General features: G+C 37.0%; 1 long non-coding RNA gene across 1 annotated transcript; it reads left to right on the top strand.

Annotated features, from left to right (window-relative positions):
• Window positions 1-381: 381 nt before the first annotated feature.
• Window positions 382-678, top strand: LOC139785374 (uncharacterized). Its single transcript, XR_011721923.1, has 2 exons — window positions 382-413; window positions 492-678. It is a non-coding gene; the product is annotated as an uncharacterized lncRNA (long non-coding RNA).
• Window positions 679-18,733: the final 18,055 nt, after the last annotated feature.

Below are 18,733 nucleotides of genomic sequence, written 5' to 3'. Positions count from 1 at the left end.
AAGCAAAATATTAAATTGTTGTTTTCTTTAGAAATAATAGTCCGTAACACCTTTAGCTTCACACCTTGTATAGTACATACTGTTTATAAGATTATAAGATATATTGTTTATAAGATTAAGATGCGTAACACTACAAAAAGGCGTGATATCCGTACAAAATTACCTTTTTTAAAAAAAAGGTAAAAAAAGGCGCCAAGACATATACACGCATAGTAGTGTATATGTATTATGTTGTTACCTTGAAAAAAACAAAGTGGTAGTATAATACCTCCAAATAGCTTTACCCTGTACATACTGTTTATAAAATGCGTAATACTACAAAAAAGCGTGATATCCGTACAAAATTACCTTTCTTAAAAAAAAGGTAAAAAAAGGAGCCAAGTAGGGGAGACCGGGGCTAAAACGTCTACGGGGTAAATACGTCTAATCAAATATCTCGGAAACTGTATATTGTGCGAACTCGCTATTAACATTGTAAACGCTGCTTATAGTACCCATGTGACCAACGGAGTTTCGGCAGGTTACCTGCCGTGTTATGATTTTTACGAGGGCAAACGTGTTTTCGAAAGGTAAAAGTTACATTTTCTGCGCGTGGAAATTTTGTAATATCTGCAATAATATTTGCTCTCCAAATCTCGAGGTACGTGATTATAAAGAGTAATGCATGCTGAACACGAATCCAGTGTAGTTTTTTCATTATCGTTGATGTCTAATATTTCGTGGGCGATCAAACCTGAAACTTGTGTTTGGGGCTAATCGGTCAGTAAGCAGTCCGGGTGCATTTCCAAGGCATTTTCGGGCTCACTGCATATGGAATATGGATGAGACGGGAATTACAACCGTTTAGACACCGAATAGAGTCATCGGACGTCGAGGAGTGAAACAAGTCGGGCGAGTGACTTCTGCGGAAAGAGGAACCCTTGTAACTATTTTTTAATAATGTTTCGCATAAAAATTTTAAATAAATTTTTATATTTTTCTCTTAAAAAACAATTATTGCATGTATCCTATTATTTTTTAGGATTAGATGTACGTATATGTATTGAAAATGCAGTGCAGACTGTTATACCCCGGAGATTTCAATTTTTCCACCGTTGTCGTTTTTGCTCTATATCGGTTAAACAAAGCGACGTAGACAAAAATTTCCTATATAAATTTTGTAGCTAAAGGTTCACTCTTTACAGTGGTATACCACATTTAACTACAATTATTTATTTTGTTGTTAAAAATCGGCACCGAAAAAAAACGGACTGTTTAGCCCCGGTCTCCCCTACACGTATAGTAGTGTATATGTTGTTACCTCGAAAAAAAAGAAAGTGGTAGTATTATACCTCGAAAAAACCTAAGTAACAAGTGATAGACGTACTCTTTGTATCTCGAAAAATCTCGAAAAAATCTAAGCAGTAGTATCTTTATTTCCAAAAAATTATAACCCAAGTGATACACATCACAAAATTATGTTACCTTATCAAAGAAGAGTCGCGCTTCAAGTGATCTATTACAATTACAAAAAAGAAATGATATCTCTTTAAATTACAGCGCCAATTACAGAGAGGACATATATATTGCCTCAAAAAATAATTGTTGCACTACTTTGAAAATCTTTACATGGTGTCAATTAGAAAAAGAATGTATAATAACAATTTTATAAGATTAAAAAATTTTATTTAAATTTAACAAGGGAATACAAGATATTTAAATACAAAGTTTACATGTGTATTTTTTAGTGGTCACAAAGAATTACAGAGGAACAGTACAAAATAAAAATATTTTATTAAAATATTTAATCCAACGAGGGAATACAAGGTATTTAAATACAAAGTTTATATATGTATTTTTCAATAGAATAAAAGATTTAATCACAAAGAATTACAGAGATAGTACAAAATAAAAATATTTTATTAAAATACATAAATTTTTCTTGTAAAAAAACTTGGCGCTGCCAGACCTCGAAATTTTAAATAAATAAGGATAACAATAAATAAAAATAATTCATAGAAGAATGCGACGGGAGTAACAAAATGATTATCAGCGTGGTGTGTATGTGCGAGCGAGTGATATGGGTGTGCGTGACGACGGCGAATAATGCGGCTTATAATTAAGTATACCCGGGTGGAAATGTGTCTGGGCGATCCAAGTTTCTATTTTGGGCCCCGTGGGGAATGTCGTGGCACGCCCGTATCGGAAATCTAGCCAGGCGCTGCCTAGTGTTTCATCTAGGCGCTAGACAGAATTGTGCGGGGGTGCCAAGATGGGAAATCCAGTCGGGGACTAGCTAGCGCCCGGCCAGTGAGGCAGGATTATAACCCATGTGCGAATGTCGGACTTCTGCCAGAGTTGTCCGCATGGCCTAGAAGTGGCACAATATTGGCTGCCAAGACTTGATGTGTGTGGGTGGTACTGCCCCAGTACGGATAAACCGCTAGATCAGTATTGTGCCAGTCTCGGTGACCAGTACCCCCATGCAACCATATTCTGTTCCGAGGCGAGTCTTGTCTCAGTACTGACCATGTATAAGGCCAGAAATGATATTGATCTACGGCCGAGAGTCGGCTCAGTACTGGGCATGTATTGGGTCGACTTAGAAAATTTTCGCTCGAGCGGCGCCGGAGGTAACAACCGCGCGAAAGCAACACGCCGCGAGGGGACTTAGAAAACTTTTTGCTCAAGCGGCGCCGGAGGTAACGACCGCGGCACGAAAGCAACACGTCGCGAGGGGACTTAGAAAGCTTTTTGCTCGAGCGGCGCCGGAGGTAACGACCGCGGCGCGGAAGCAACACGCCGCGAAAGGACTTTTCGTTAGAGCCCACGCCGGAGGTAACGACCGCGTTTGTGCCTCTCGGTTACAAGTACCCCGAATTATGGTGTCATTCGTCTCGCTTTGCGTCAACGTGGCGTATCGTCGACCCCCGAGACTAGCTGCCGGATATCTCGTACGGTAATCGAATTCGCGTCGTCGTCGCTCTCAGCGGTCAAGTCCCGATGGTCTCGATGGTTTCGCCTCCGGCGCCCGTAAGCGACCGTGCGTAAGACCGTGCGTCGCCGATCGCTCGGCCGGCTGGTTGGGTACTATAAGAGGTGCGGTGCGCTCGGCGAGCCGAGAGACACGAGCGATACGTACGGACGTGCAAACGCGTTTCGTTTGGTCCGTACAAATGTGTAAAACGTTTGTGGAATACGCACACGAAAGGGGCACGTACGACGAAGTCGATGCGGGGAGCATCGTTTCCCGTTCGCTCGCGCTCGTAGTCGATCGCTACCGTCGTGTAACTTAAGCCCCTTGCACAATAGGCGATAGCGATAGCGATAGCGACAGCGACAAAGGTGCCGACAAAGCTATACCTTTGTTGGCAACTTTGTCGCTGTCGCTATCGCTATCGCTATCGCCTATTGTGCAAGGGGCTTTATACGAACACAGCATTGCCACGAGTCGGTGTCGAAAGACCGAATTGGACTTGGAGAAATTCTCGCTCGAGCGGCGCCGGAGGTAACAACCGCGCGAAAGCAACACGCCGCGAGGGGATTTAGAAAGCTTTTTGCTCGAGCGGCGCCGGAGGTAACGACCGCGGCACGAAAGCAACACGCCGCGAGTATGATATGGCAATCAGTGTTGTCTTGGGGCAACATTGCTCCGCGAGCCAGGGCCTAGATAGTTTTCCAATATTGGAGCTGGCCATTATTGCCGTTACCACCCAGTACAACCCCAGGCTAGCCTTCCATCATAGCGCCCACATTAACTCGTGGAAAACTAGCCGGAGCCCATACAGCGCCAGGTTGTAATTTCCACCCGGGTAGGATAAGTTTATTTATTTATTTAAAATTTCCAGGTCTAGCAGCGCCAAGTTTTTTTACAAGAAAAATTTATGTATTTTAATAAAATATTTTTATTTTGTACTATCTCTGTAATTCTTTGTGATTAAATCTTTTATTCTATTGAAAAATACATATATAAACTTTGTATTTAAATACCTTGTATTGAATCCCTCGTTGGATTAAATATTTTAATAAAATATTTTTATTTTGTACTGTTCCTCTGTAATTCTTTGTGACCACTAAAAAATACACATGTAAACTTTGTATTTAAATATCTTGTATTCCCTTGTTAAATTTAAATAAAATTTTTTAATCTTATAAAATTGTTATCATACATTCTTTTTCTAATTGACACCATGTAAAGATTTTTCAAAGTAGTGTAACAATTATTTTTTGAGGCAATATATATGTTCTCTCTGTAATTGGCGCTGTAATTTAAAGAGATATCATTTCTTTTTTGTAATTGTAATAGATCACTTGAAGCGCGACTCTTCTTTGATAAGGTAACATAATTTTGTGATGTGTATCACTTGGGTTATAATTTTTTGGAAATAAAGATACTACTGCTTAGATTTTTTCGAGATTTTTCGAGATACAAAGAGTACGTCTACCACTTGTTACTTAGGTTTTTTCGAGGTATAATACTACCACTTTCTTTTTTTTTTAGGTAACAACATATACACTACTATACGTGTACTTGGCGCCTTCCTTTACCTTTTTTTTTCAGAAAGGTAATTTTGTACGGATTTTTTACTACTGGACATTGTCCAAACCTGGCCTTATCGTCTTCAAAGTAGTCTAGCAGAGTTGAACCGTTGTAGATCGCTTTCATAATTTTTTTTGCGGTGAACATACGCTTTTTATGTTCCTTAGTCTAGATGCAATTACACTTTAATTTATACTATTTATAGCAACTTCATCGCGATTTATTCTTTCGACCCAGATCGACGCGAATCGTGCCATTAATTATTCCACCTAATGTTGCCACGCACACGCGGCTACAAATTAAAGGACGATTAATCGACATAATTACGGTAATTGTACGTGAATTTCTTATATTCCTTTTTGTTCATAGCAACGCGTGTATCGTTGAGATCTTTTTTTATCCGCAATATGTAAACTCTACGGGACTTATTGGAGAAGCACGCAAAAAGTAATAACAGTTAATTTATTTAATAATACCTAATATTAATAGCAAAGAAAAGAGCCAATAAAGAAGTACTAATTTCGTTGGCGACGTGTCTGCTAACTGAAAAAGTATTTTCGATTCACCGCAAAACACACTAAAAGGGAAAACACACAAAAGTTAATGGAACGAGATTCATGGTGTCGTAACGATCCGGTAGCTAACCGACGACGTGAAAAGGATCTTGGTCCGATCGCGAGAGGAAGTGCGTCTCTTGGCTCGCGAGCGTCGATCCGCTCGCCGTCGAATGATCATTAATCATCGGCCGCCGCTGCGCGGCCACTATGTGACGTACTGATGATTTCACCTTGGCAATGATCCAGGAAACGCCGGGGATCCAATCCGTGAATCCGCGTGTAGCTGGATCCGGAGAGACGTTTCTATTCAATCGTTTCCTCTCCCCCGCACGACTCGCGAGAGGTTCATAAGTTAAGCATTTCCGCGTGAATCTCGGACCGACGGCAATGCGCGCGTGCACGTACACATGCACGTAAACGCGTGCGTGAATTTATCCGCGCGTGTGCATGCGTGTCCGCGCGCGCGCTCCGGGCGCATTCATGCCGGGCGATGGACCGAGGATAATACGAGATTTATCGCGATTTCTCGCGGCCGAGCGACCGGCGAATTAGTAATTGTCGGATTTCCCAATGAAGCGCGTCTCTAAATGGTTTAAACGCTCTTTCGGATCGCAGCAACTTAGACACGACTCGGCGGCGGGGAATTAATCTCGACTTCGGACTTCGGAAACGCATGCAAAACTAAGTACACGTTTTTGCGCCCCTCGGTATATCAGGTGCCAGTAAAGGCCATCGGATTTCTCACACACGCTTGAACATCCATTTTTTACTTAAACACGAACTAAACATATGTAAAAATAAGTAAACGGAAAAGTGAAATAGATAAAAGTAATTGTGCTAGATTAAAATTATATTACAAAATATATGTATATATATTATCTAGAGATGTGGGCGAAACTTCCGAAAACGTCCGTGCTCAGATTTAGGTGAAACTTTGTGAATAGGTTCCTTTTAGATAAAAAAGACATATACCAAAAGGATTTTTTGCGACTCCAAAGTTTAGCAACTTTTTTAACATTTTTAACTTGCTGCCTCCGCGCATACATTTTCCACGCGAAACAAACCAAAACAGCTCTCAAGTAATGTAAACAACCATAAAGTCATACCCGTCAAAGTCATAACATAAACATCATTGGCGAAACTTCAGAAAGTCAGAAACGTTGTAAACTACGATGCATAGTTTTCGAGATATCAATTTATATAATCTATCACATAGTATAATAATATACACAGAATTAGCAGTGAGAGAGAAAGAGAGAAAGAGAGAGAGAAAGAAAGAAAAACAGTACACACGTAAGCGAGGGAAGGGCTACCGCACCTCCCCCGAAAGCAGGGGGGAGGTGGGGGTGAACCTCGGTTCGCGTGAAAAGTGTATGCATGAACTTTTCATGCGTGGAAAGTTAATATAAATTTTTAAATAATACTTCAATTGTGTGTGTATAAACAGTACACACGTAAGCGAGGAAGAAACTACCGCACCTCCCCCGAAAGCAGGGGGGAGGTGGGGATGAACCTCGGTTTGCGTAAAAAGTGGAAAGTTGTAAACCCATGTGGCACCTCGTTTCGAGTGGAAAATGTATGCGCGGAGGCAGTAAGTTAAAAATGTTAAAAAAGTTGCTAAACTTTGGAGTCGCAAAAAATCCTTTTGGTATATGTCTTTTTTATCTAAAAGGGACCTATTCACAAAGTTTCAACTAAATCGGAGCACGGACGTTTTCGGAAGAACAGCCGAGATGTGCATGCGAATCAAGAATTTTTTATGTCAAATCGAATTTTATTTGCTTTTTCGAATTCGAATCAAATCGACAAAATTTCATTCGAATCAAAGCGAATCGAATAATTTTGAATCAAATCGTTGGAATATAATTTTTAATTAACAATATAATTATTATTAGATTGAATTTTAACACGCGGATAATAGAAAAATATTTAATGTAAAAAGTAATATTGATTATATAATATAAATTCTTTCAAAGCAAAAAACATATTTAAATGTTTGATATAAAACTATAATAAAATATATTGTATTTAGTGTCGCAGGCCCTGAAACAATTAGGTAAAAAGTCATAGATAAATTATTAAAATACTCTAATATATATAGTATCCATTAATATTATCCAATTACATACATAGAAATTAAAATAAAATAAATTATTTTATTATTAATACTCATAGCTTACTATTTTTTTATCTATATTTTCAAACTTTTTATACTTACAATTTGATAGGGTCACAGAGCATGTCAAAAATTAGAAATAAACCTTGACTGCTATTTAGCTGCTCAGTGAGCGGTTGGAATGCACTCACTGAATATACCTATTAACATGACCATACTTTTGCTTATTAACGGGAAATATGATTTTATAAATGTGACAATATATATATGTAATATGATTCGTATATTCGAACCATTTAGATTCGAAATTTTCGAATAGTTCAGATTCGAATTATAGAAATTCGAATTCGAATCAAATCGAATCGGGTGAGATTCGAATATGTGCAAACTATTAATTCGAATACAAATCGAATCGAATCTCGCCCGATTCGATTCAATTCGATTCATATTCAAATATTTCGCACATCTCTAATATTATCAAATTATAAATTAAATTAAATTAAATTACATGTTACTTTGGTAAGCTCTAACTCTTTCTACCGCAATGCGTGGATGTCAATGTGAATATTAAAATGTATATCTTGTATGTTTTTTTTATTATACTTTTTTGCGGAAAAAAGTGCAATTTTCACATGTAAACCTTCGTGGAGAAAGGAAAGGAAAACAACAGACGCACAGACGTGCATATTACGAAAGAAACTTCGAAGAGCCCTCCTCTACTTTGTTACAAATACCGCACTGTTCGGCACCAAACCACCGGACATCCGGCCACTATTACAGAACGGATGTTTCTTTGCGGTACTGCACGTCGCCACTTTTACTTCGTAATGAAAGCCGATCAACTATCGATACGGTTATTTCCGGTTTATCTCTATTTTGCTTTACGGATTATCTTCAATTATTATATCAATTCAAAAAAATGTCTACTTAATTAAGACATTAAACAACGTTTGAAATGTCCAAAATATCCTCATTTCCGAAAAAAGTCTACATTTTTCTAAAATATAAGAACATAAGTCGAATACAAAATTTGATGAAACATAAATACATATAGGCCCGTATTCTGAACGCACTTTTATATCGATAAACGCGCGCATTTATTTCTGAGATTCTATAGTATATGTAACGTAAACTATACATATACTAAATGCATGCATTTAGCGATAAAAGTGCGTTCAGAATATGGGTCATAATAAACATCATACTCTTTTTTCCTTTTCTCCATTATAAACAACTATTAATATGCCACAAACTGCGAATATTTTCCGGTCAAACTTCGCGAAAGGGTTAATTATCACGTAATACTGTTTTCTTTTTTTTTCTTACTATTGTAAGCGAACCTCCGGTCTCTGAAAGCGGAGGGAGGTTTCTGGCATCGTGCGACAAACTCGAACGTTTGCGGTCCACTTCCAGCCCGAAATATATAACGAGAGCCGTACTGGAAGGATATTGCGTAAACGGAAACGCACGCGGCCGTCTTTGTTTCACCGGATCTTTATTCAGGGATGTACGTGAACGTCGTACCAACACAATGTTGCCGTTGTTGAAGATGAATTGAGAACGTGAAAAAAGGGAGGATACGCGAAATTATAACTTTTGAGGATATTAACTTACGCTCTGTTGTCAATATAGTTGTCTCTATAGCGACAACAGGATACTCAATAAACAAAAATAAAATATATAGCTAATAATTCTTAAAAACCAAAGCAATCGATTATAGATATTACAATAAAAGATAAATGCGTCGCTTATTTCAAGAGTTGAATAAATACAGTCTTAAAATGTCAATTTCGATTATGTATAGCCAGATATAAAAGTCGTCGCAATGTCTCAATTTCAAATTTCTCATCGCTAGGCCGTCTCTCAAAACGATCGTTTGAATATTTATCTTTCATGGCAAAAGAATATTTAAAAATTAATCGCACAATTTTTGTCTGCAAACAGATTTCCAGGTCGCGAAACAGGTACGAGATGTGTATTTCGAGGATCAAGTTCCAAAAACGCTGATACTGTCACCGTAGAGGAGCTTACATCTTCCTCTTGTTACAATAACATAATTTAGCGTACTTGGAAACTCCCCGCGCGCACACACACATGCGCCATGCACCTCGCGCAGCACGCAACGCGACATTGTCGTCCGCGGCTAAAATACGCGTGCAACCGTATTGGCTGTACTCGCTCTCTTCCTTCCTTTCTCCCCCGTCATATCTTCGAATCACGAATTGTCGAGATGAAACATAAAACCGGTAAGTCGTCCAGGGCCGTACATTTATTTTCATACCACATTATTACGAATTTCTCAAATTTGCTCTTATTACACGGACTGTATTTGCATTTGCGAATTTCATATAATTTTAAATTACTTAGTTGTAATTCAAAATTTTTTTAAAAAGCTTAACTATTGCGAAATAAGCTTTCAATTATATGTAATAGCATAGTATAAATATATGTGAGTAGAAATTTCTTATTAAAAAATGACCAACGTATACCTTCGTAATTTTTATTTCACAAATATGATTCTGTAAGAGTCATATTTTTTTATTAATAAAATTTATTTAATAAAGTTAAATTAATAAAAATTATTTTGGCAATATGTGTTCAATATGTACAATATAACATGAACATTAATCCTAGAAGATTATAATTGCAGTTACAACATATTTATATAAAACACAATGTCAATCCATGAGCTTTATCAACATTTGCTTCTTGTAAAAAATAATTATAAGTATTTGCTATATCTTTCATATCGCCATCTGCATCATCGGCCCTGGTAGATACAAATATGGTTTTTCGGCGCGTGTGTGTATATATGTCATGTATATTATATATATATATATATATGTGTGTGTGTGTGTGTGTGTGTGTGTGTGTGTGTGTGTGTGTGCGTGCGTGCGTGCGTGCGTGCGTGCGTGCGTGCGTGTGTGTGTGTGTGCGTGCGTGCGTGCGTGCGTGCGTGCGTGCGTGCGTGCGTGCGTGCGTGCGTGTGTGTGTGTGTGTGTGTGTGTGTGTGTGTGTGTGTGTGTGTGTGTGTGTGTGTGTGTGTGTGTGTGTGTGTGTGTGTGTGTGTGTGTGTGTGTGTGTGTGTGTGTGTGTGTGTGTGTGTGTGTGTGTGCATAATGTCGGTGACGACTTCCGCAAAAATTGAGTACACCGACGTAGGACGAGATTTCGCTCGGACCGTCCGCGTGGCGGAGATACAATGTGTCGTTCCTTTTAAAGTACAGGGTACCGTAGCGCGAAAATGCGTCAAGAAGAAAGGACGCTGATTACACGCTATAGGACCGGACGACGGAGTGAACCGGACCCCGGTGGCGGCTCCTTCCGATTCCACCGTTGTTCCCCCCGGTCGGCTGATTATCCGACACAGTATGAGAACGGAACGATGGAAATGATTCCCCGGCAATCGGTTCGGCGGAGAAAGGAATCGGGAGACGTCCCGACGGCAATTGCTCGGTGCCGCTCGTTAATTCTCAACAGTTTCGCATCTGACTTTGAACTCGCCGTGCTTCAGCCGCGGCGAAGATTACGCAGAGATTACCGAAATGACACGGGCGATACCCCTCTCTTCTCAAAGAAGTCAGTGACTGCGGGTGTCACTCGGACAACGCCACGTGCGTGCCAAGACTGCCAATTAAGAGACACGCGTGAGCTCACATCGCGAGATCCGAAGCGAGAGCTCCGAAATGTCCGCATCTAAATGATGAGATACTCGTAACTCGAGGGAACTCGAGATACGCTTAATATAACGAGGAGTATATACTGGAGAATGTCTACAATTCACTAACAATGAGCGGAATTATTGTTTCTTTTTACAGATTCTAAATTTACGTCACTCTGAGACAAATCGTGGCATTTTTCTCAAAGATGAGAAGATCGGGAAGTTAAATCGGGAGCGCATCTGCCGTGTCGCATCTCGGAGATGCGAGTCATCGCGCGGTCTACAATCGAAATCAACGTGGTGACTACAGTAGCAGCGGGGAGGAGAGGGGGGGAGGTTAGAAAGAGATCAAGAGAAGAAAAGGGAGCAGAGCTCGGCGCTGGGAGATGAAGACGTTTCACGCAAAGCACGTCGAGAGAGAGAGAGAGAGAGAGAGAGAGAGAGAGAGAGAGAGAGAGAGAGAGAGAGAGAGAGAGAGAGAGAGAGAGAGAAGAGAGAGAGAGAGAGAGAGAGAGAGAGAGAGAGAGAGAGAGAGAGAGAGAGAGAGAGAGAGAGAGAGAGAGAGAGAGAGAGAGAGAGAGAGAGAGAGAGAGAGAGAGAGAGAGAGAGAGAGAGAGAGAGAGAGAGGAGAGAGAGAGAGAGAGAGAGAGAGAGGAGAGAGAGAGAGAGAGAGAGAGAGAGAGAGAGAGAGAGAGAGAGAGAGAGAGAGAGAGAGAGAGGAGAAACGACGACGATGCCGGTACATCAAGTTCGTTATTAAAGATCCTGGTAGGTGTTCGCGCGGCTTGAAAGGATACTTTTTCCGGGCGGAGAATTCGCTATTGTCTAACTGCGCGCGGATACAGGGCCATCTAAACTGTCCTAAAGGCCCGTGTAATATACTATAGCATGCCACCCACGTGGAGAGAAATGCAAGGGGGGGGGGGGCGACCCGCGATCCGATAAAGGCGCGATCGAAAAAGGCGTTTTGTTGCCGGCTCTCACGCGATCCACTCTTCGTCGTGCTAACATAATGACCATTCGATACGGAACCGCGATCTAACTTTGCCTGCTTCGGATGACGTGGGAAATGTGTCATGTAATGATCGAACGTTATTCGCCATCGACGATTCGAAGGATTGTTCAGAGTCGCGCTTTGAAATATCAATATTCGCCAATATATTGCAATGACTTTACTAAACTTGACAGCGTAGAGCAAAAGCGAGAAGGTGAATGGAGATTATTTCGTCTATCAGGATGGAGTACATGAATAAGATACGATGCGCGACAAATTGTTATCGTAAAAAAATCTTTCTTTTTAACACCACAGAGAAGATAAAAGTACAATATACCAAGAGCAACTTCCTAATAGCTTATTTTTTTTTATTTGTCGCAATCTACCCCAATAGGTACTAGTAATAAGTATTCTTTTTTGCGTAAAATACAGGATGTTTCCTAAGTAAGTACAAAAAAATTGAAGGAAATATTCCGTGGCTTATTTTAAGAAGAAAAAAAGGTCCTATAAACATATATGCCTTAAAGTGCTTCAGTTTTTAAAATACACGACGGTGTCAAAGTTGTGAAAAATATATGAAAATTTTGAAAATCTGGAAAACGTTTAAAGATTTTCGAAATTTTCATATATTTTTCACAACTTTGTATTTTCCACACCGTGTATTTTGAAAACAAAGTACTTTAGGGCATGTTTATAAGACCTTTTCTTCCTAAAATAAGCCACGGAATATCTCCTTCAATTTTTTTTACTTACTTAGGAAACACACGGTATATTGCGAGCTAATTCATCAATCAATCTTCATTTCAAGCATCGATTACTTGGAAACTGCCGAATAAGAAATTACCGAAAAAATCGCCTGAAGTAAGAAAGTCACCGATCGTGTCATATTTTAAGATTAATTAATCACTATCGTAAATTTCAGCTAATTACTTGGATGTCCGTACAGCTATATTTTCGTGACGAATGTTGTCACATAACGCATACATATCCTTAATATGGCCACGATATGTTTCTTGAGTGATTATGCAAATGATAAAGGAACAGGTCGCTGGCCATAACGGAAAGACGCGTGCGTAAAAATAACTTTTACTTCGGCTTGACATGTCGATAATTCACGTACGGGTAAAGTACAATTTCCTAAAAATCTTTAAACGTTAAAATTCACCATTCACAATGTCTAAAAGAGAGATATAGTATACGATAAATGTAACATTATTATTTCAATTTAATTTAATTATTTCTTTTCTACATTAGAAGAAAACAAATAATTGTAGAAAAATGAAATTAGGGAGAGTATATTGTACATAAAAGTCTGATAATTATATTTATGTAATTACAATATATTTTTTAATGCCTACTACACATACACATACACACATCATGCAATTAACTCGTGAAAATAATGATCTTCCCGGAATCTCAATAGATGTAATTCACGATATAGGATAAAGTTATAAAACAGTATATGATGACCGACCAGTGAAGGAGCCTCAAGTTTTATGGAATATTTTGAGTAATTTACGAGCCTGACACGCCTTCTCGTTTTCACTTTTGTACAGGCGCACACTGCGCAATTAGTAATCAACCCTGTAATTACGATAACGTTACAACAGTTAATTACGATAACGTTACAACAGTTAATTGTTTACAAGATTTAAGAGATGATCGTGAATCTAGATTAAACGCTCCTAGTCTCTCTCTCTTTCTCTCTCTCTCTCTCTCTCTCTCTCTCTCTCTCTCTCTCTCTCTCTCTCTCTCTCTCTCTCTCTCTCTCTCTCTCTCTGTCTATCTCTGTTTCTATCTCTGTTTCCCTCCTCTCCCCTCTCTCTCGATTTACAATAAATTTTTTTAGAAATAAGATTTCCCTAAGTATGGTGATTAGTTTTTGTAGAACTCTTCTCTAAATAAGTTCGAAAGCAATCTTTTTCAGTCAGAATATTGAATCGCAAATGTTTCTATTGTCAGAGAGTTTAAAAAATAAAAATATCGTAGTAATTCAATTAAGTAATTATTTACAAAGCACCATAAGTGTTATTAAAAAATTTAATTATTATTTATTATATTGCAGCAATTACTATCTAAATATCTGAATATATGCAACTAATATACTATATTTTATTCAATCATTTAGATGTATAATAATAATAGCAATTTAACTTGTAAATTTTTGAAAATTTGTAAATTGGTAAAGGATATATTTCTGAAATACTAATCTTACAAAATATTTTGTGCCGAGTAAGCAAATATAAAGTCTCACATAACTATAATCCGGCGTCAGTTTCATATAAATTACGCGGCGGATTGAGGCGTTTTTCTTTGTGATTTTCTCACACCGTGACTTCACTCAACGGGGTGTGCCCTTGTGAGAAATTTAGGAGAAATCCTTATCCGACTACCCATCGTGGTTGTGGCAAGGAAGACGAATTAAGTCACAATGCGCCCGTAAGATTTGGAAATGGCGGAAGAATGGACAGAATCGCTCTAGATCGCCGCTGTTCTCGCCCTCGTTCAGGTAACGTTCCGCGATTGCTTTTATTCAAAAGAAAATTCTCTCCTATATAAATCTGACCCGTGCTATGAGCCCGAATATAATCAGAGGAGCACGTGTGCAACGTGCTGTGTAATTTAATTTCCGCGATGCGGATATAATTAATAATATATTATCTTGCATTATCTTTTTTGCTGCAAAAGGATTGATCGTGAAAATTGTACGGATTCATAGGCTTTTCTTAATATAACGAATAATATAAAGAATAACATATATCTAATATGATTGTATCGATATATCAAGAAGTGATAATAATCTAATAATTTATTCCTTAATATTTTATATCTCTAAATTTTTCTAATCAACATGGATCTTATACACACATCATTAAATTATTCCCGAGGTGAAACATCCACCTTATATCCGTTTGTCTGATTTAAAGTCAATTTTTCAGACGATGAATTTATAAACGATTCTTAGATAACAACGCCGTTAATATAACACGTATAGGAATCGTCGGCAATCGTGTGCATTGATTGTCTATAAGGAAATAGCAGTCTAGAGAGAGAGAGAGAGAAAAATTTTAATTTATAACTTATTAAAAATCCCTCAATCCTACGATGAGCTTTTCGCCCGTTTGATTAACTGTCTACGAAGTCTTTGTCCCCGATTGCCGTGTTGTGATTTATGGAGACGCATTGACAACGGCACGACGTGTATACATCGACTAAGAGATCTGTCAATAAACTCGGCAACGGTACAGCAATGACCCCCGGAACCTTGCAAAATGCTGGCGTGACAAAGTATAGGTATAGATATGCATGCGAAAAATTTCGAACATCTCCTGACGACGGAAACCTTGAAATTAATCATAGATTGAAATACAATATATATGTATAGGGGAAACGTGTACAAAATGATCTCTTTAAGAGAGAATTTAATTAATAGTATGGAATAATGTGTTTCTACTTAAATCTTTAATGGTTTTTGGTTTAGTGGTTATTTAACTACAATTAATTGAGCTACAATTAATTGAACAGAGTCTTGAATTAATGCTGCTATATATGTTTTTTTTACCAAAATTCTGTAAAAAGATCGTTTGGTATCAGGGGTGTACAAAACGATCTCTGAGGTATGGACAAAATAATCCCTGATTATCACATTACTTCCAGTATTAAGGATGGATTAAAGAACACAAAAATAGGTCAGTATATTATTTATTATCATAAAAAAATATATTATTAAAATTAACGTAATTAAAATTTGAACATAAAATTAAATTAAAAATTTTGAACATTAGATAAAACTATATGGGTGGAGTTCCGAAAACGGCCGACTTCCGATTTCGATGAAACTTTGTGAAAAGCTTTGTTTTGGGTTAAAATGAAAGCCCTTAAAAGGAATTTTGGCGACTCCTATGATAAAGCCATTTTTTAAGATAAAATGATAAAAAATATAGGGCTGTTCTTCCGAAAATGTCCGTGCTCCGATTTAGGTGAAACTTTGTGAATAGGTTCCTTTTAGATAAAAGAGACATATACCAAAAGGATTTTTTGCGACTCCAAAGTTTAGCAACTTTTTTAACATTTTTGCAAGGGTGGCCCAATAATCAAGCATCTTAATTCAAGCAGTTAGGTATCACGCTGGGAGTTTGTTTAGTTTTATTATGCGGGGGAAGAGGCTCCGCCGTAGGCGGAGCCCCTCCCCCGCCTATTTGTGTACTGTTTATACACATGTATTTAAGGCACACTATGTGTCTTCTATTGGTATAAAAGGCATAAATGACTAATATATATGTCGAAATAGTTCACGCATACACTTTCCACGCGAGACGAGTTGTCACATGGGTTCGTGGCGTGCTTTACAAGCTCGTTTATATATATACATACTAGCTTCTGATCTTGATTATTTACATTCTGTAGTATTCGGTCTATTTGGCGTGTTTGTGCTCATATTCTATCAGTCATCTTTGGTCAATCGTTGTTGCAAGACTGATACGACTTAAAATGAAGCTTTTTTCAATATTATGGCAAGAACTTACTGCTTCCACGCATACACTTTTCACGCAAACCGAGGTTCACCCCCACCCCCCTGCTTTCGGGGGAGGTGCGGTAGCCCCTCCCTCGCTTACGTGTGTACTGTTTATACACACACAATTGAAGTATTATTTAAAAATTTATATTAACTTTCCACGCGTGAAAAGTTCACGCATGTACTTTGTAAGGCACACTATGTGTCTAGTTTAAAAGATGTGGAGCCCCCCGCAGGGGGGCGGAACCTACTGCCTCCACGCATACACTTTTCACGCGAACCGAGGTTCACCCCCACCCCCCCTGCTTGCGGGGGAGGGGCTATAACATCCCGTAGAATTATGAAGGTCTTCGTATATTTTTTATCATTTTATCTTAAAAAATGGCTTTATTATAGGAGTCGCCAATATTCCTTTTAAGGGCTTTCATTTTAACCCAAAACGAAGCTTTTCACAAAGTTTCATCGAAATCGAAGGGCGGTTGTTTTCGGAACTTCATCCATTATAAAATTATAAAATTATAAAATTATAAAATTATAAAATTATAAAATTATAAAATTATAAAATTATAAAATTATAAAATTATAAAATTATAAAATTATAAAATTATAAAATTATAAAATTATAAAATTATAAAATTATAAAATTATAAAATTATAAAATTATAAAATTATAAAATTATAAAATTATAAAATTATAAAATTATAAAATTATAAAATTATAAAATTATAAAATTATAAAATTATAGAATTATAAAATTATAGAATTATAAAATTATAGAATTATAAAATTATAAAATTTATAAAATTATAAAATTTATAAAATTATAAAATTATAAAAAAAATGAAATAAAATAAAATAAAATAAAAAAATGTAGAAGTATAAAATTATCTATCTATATATATAAGTACCGGACGTCTGTCTGTCTGTCTGTCTGTCTGTCTGTCTGTCTGTCTTTCTGACCGCGAACTACTCATTTGTTAGTGGACTGAATTTTTACCAAAAGTGTATGAAATAGAGGTAGAATTTTCCGGGGAGTGCCATGATGTGTATAGTTTTGCTTCCTCATAGAGGAAGCTTTGTTTTCGTAAATTCGTATATGAATCTTTGATTGCGTATAAAGTTGGCTCTAATCAACCAAATTTAAAAGAATTATATATAAAATTGGGGTAGAAGAAACCAAAGAAAACATTGTTTTTTGAATTTTTGATGTCAATATGTTCAGTGTTCTAAAACGTCGAAATATTGCATTAAAAAAAATGTCTGTATGTGTGTATGTGTGTATGTATGTATGTATGTGCCAAATTTACCGAAATTTCTATAACTTCAGAACTAATCAACCAAATCTCAACGAATTATATATGAAATAGGGGTAGAAAAGACTGAAGAATATAATAGAAGTAATAAAAATTGTTAATAATAAAAGGGGTTACCGATTTTTGTAAAAAAAAAACAACCAAGTTTACTGAAATTTCTATAACTCAAGAACTGATTTTAACCAAATTTTAAAAAATTATATACGAAATAGGGGTAAAAAAGACTGAAGAATATAATAGAATTAATAAAAATTGTTAATAATAAAGGGGTTGCCGATTTCTGTTAAAAACAGCCAAGTTTACTGAAATTTCTATAACTCAAGAACTGATTAACCAAATTTTAAAGAATTATGTATGAAATAGGGGTAGAAAAGACTGAAAAATATAATAGAATTAATAAAAATTGTTAATAATAAAGGGGTTACCGATTTCTGTTAAAAACAGCAGCCAAGTTTACTGAAATTTCTATAACTCAAGAACTGATTAACTAAATTTTAAAGAATTATATATGAGATAAGAGTAGAAAAAATTGAAGAATATAATAGAATTAATAAAAATTGCTAATAATAAAGGGGTTATCGATTTCTGTTTAAAAAAATCTACGTAATTGCTCTAATTTCCGCAAATTTTGAGATATCAAGCTTAATTTTTTTTTTATAGATAGAGTATCATTAAAGGTAGGTTGGTGTTGAATTTAGCAAGGATCGGTGAAGGGATTACCGATTTCTGGCTATTTTTTAGAAATGTCCGTGGTTGCTCTAATTTTCGTAAATTTTGAGATATCGAACTTCATTTTTTTTTATGGATAGAGTATCATTAAAGGTAGGTTGGTGTGGAATTTGGCAATGATCACAACGACGTTTCGACCTCTGCTTTGGGTCCTTATCAAGTTACAAATATTTAGCAATGCTGCAACAACACAAATTACCGATATTACACAGAAATTAATAAATAATGGTAAAAGTATAAAAACTTACAATAATTGCGCGTCAAGTTATAAATCAAATTGTCATCGTTAAAAATATGCGGTCAGGAGATGTAAAAGTACAAACA

Source organism: Temnothorax nylanderi, unplaced genomic scaffold (genome assembly GCF_030848795.1).
Source record: "Temnothorax nylanderi isolate EJ_2023f unplaced genomic scaffold, tnyl_v1.0 TNYL_tig0790_pilon, whole genome shotgun sequence".
Classification (NCBI taxonomy): domain Eukaryota; kingdom Metazoa; phylum Arthropoda; class Insecta; order Hymenoptera; family Formicidae; genus Temnothorax; species Temnothorax nylanderi.
This window is presented reverse-complemented; position numbering and strand designations above follow the sequence as displayed.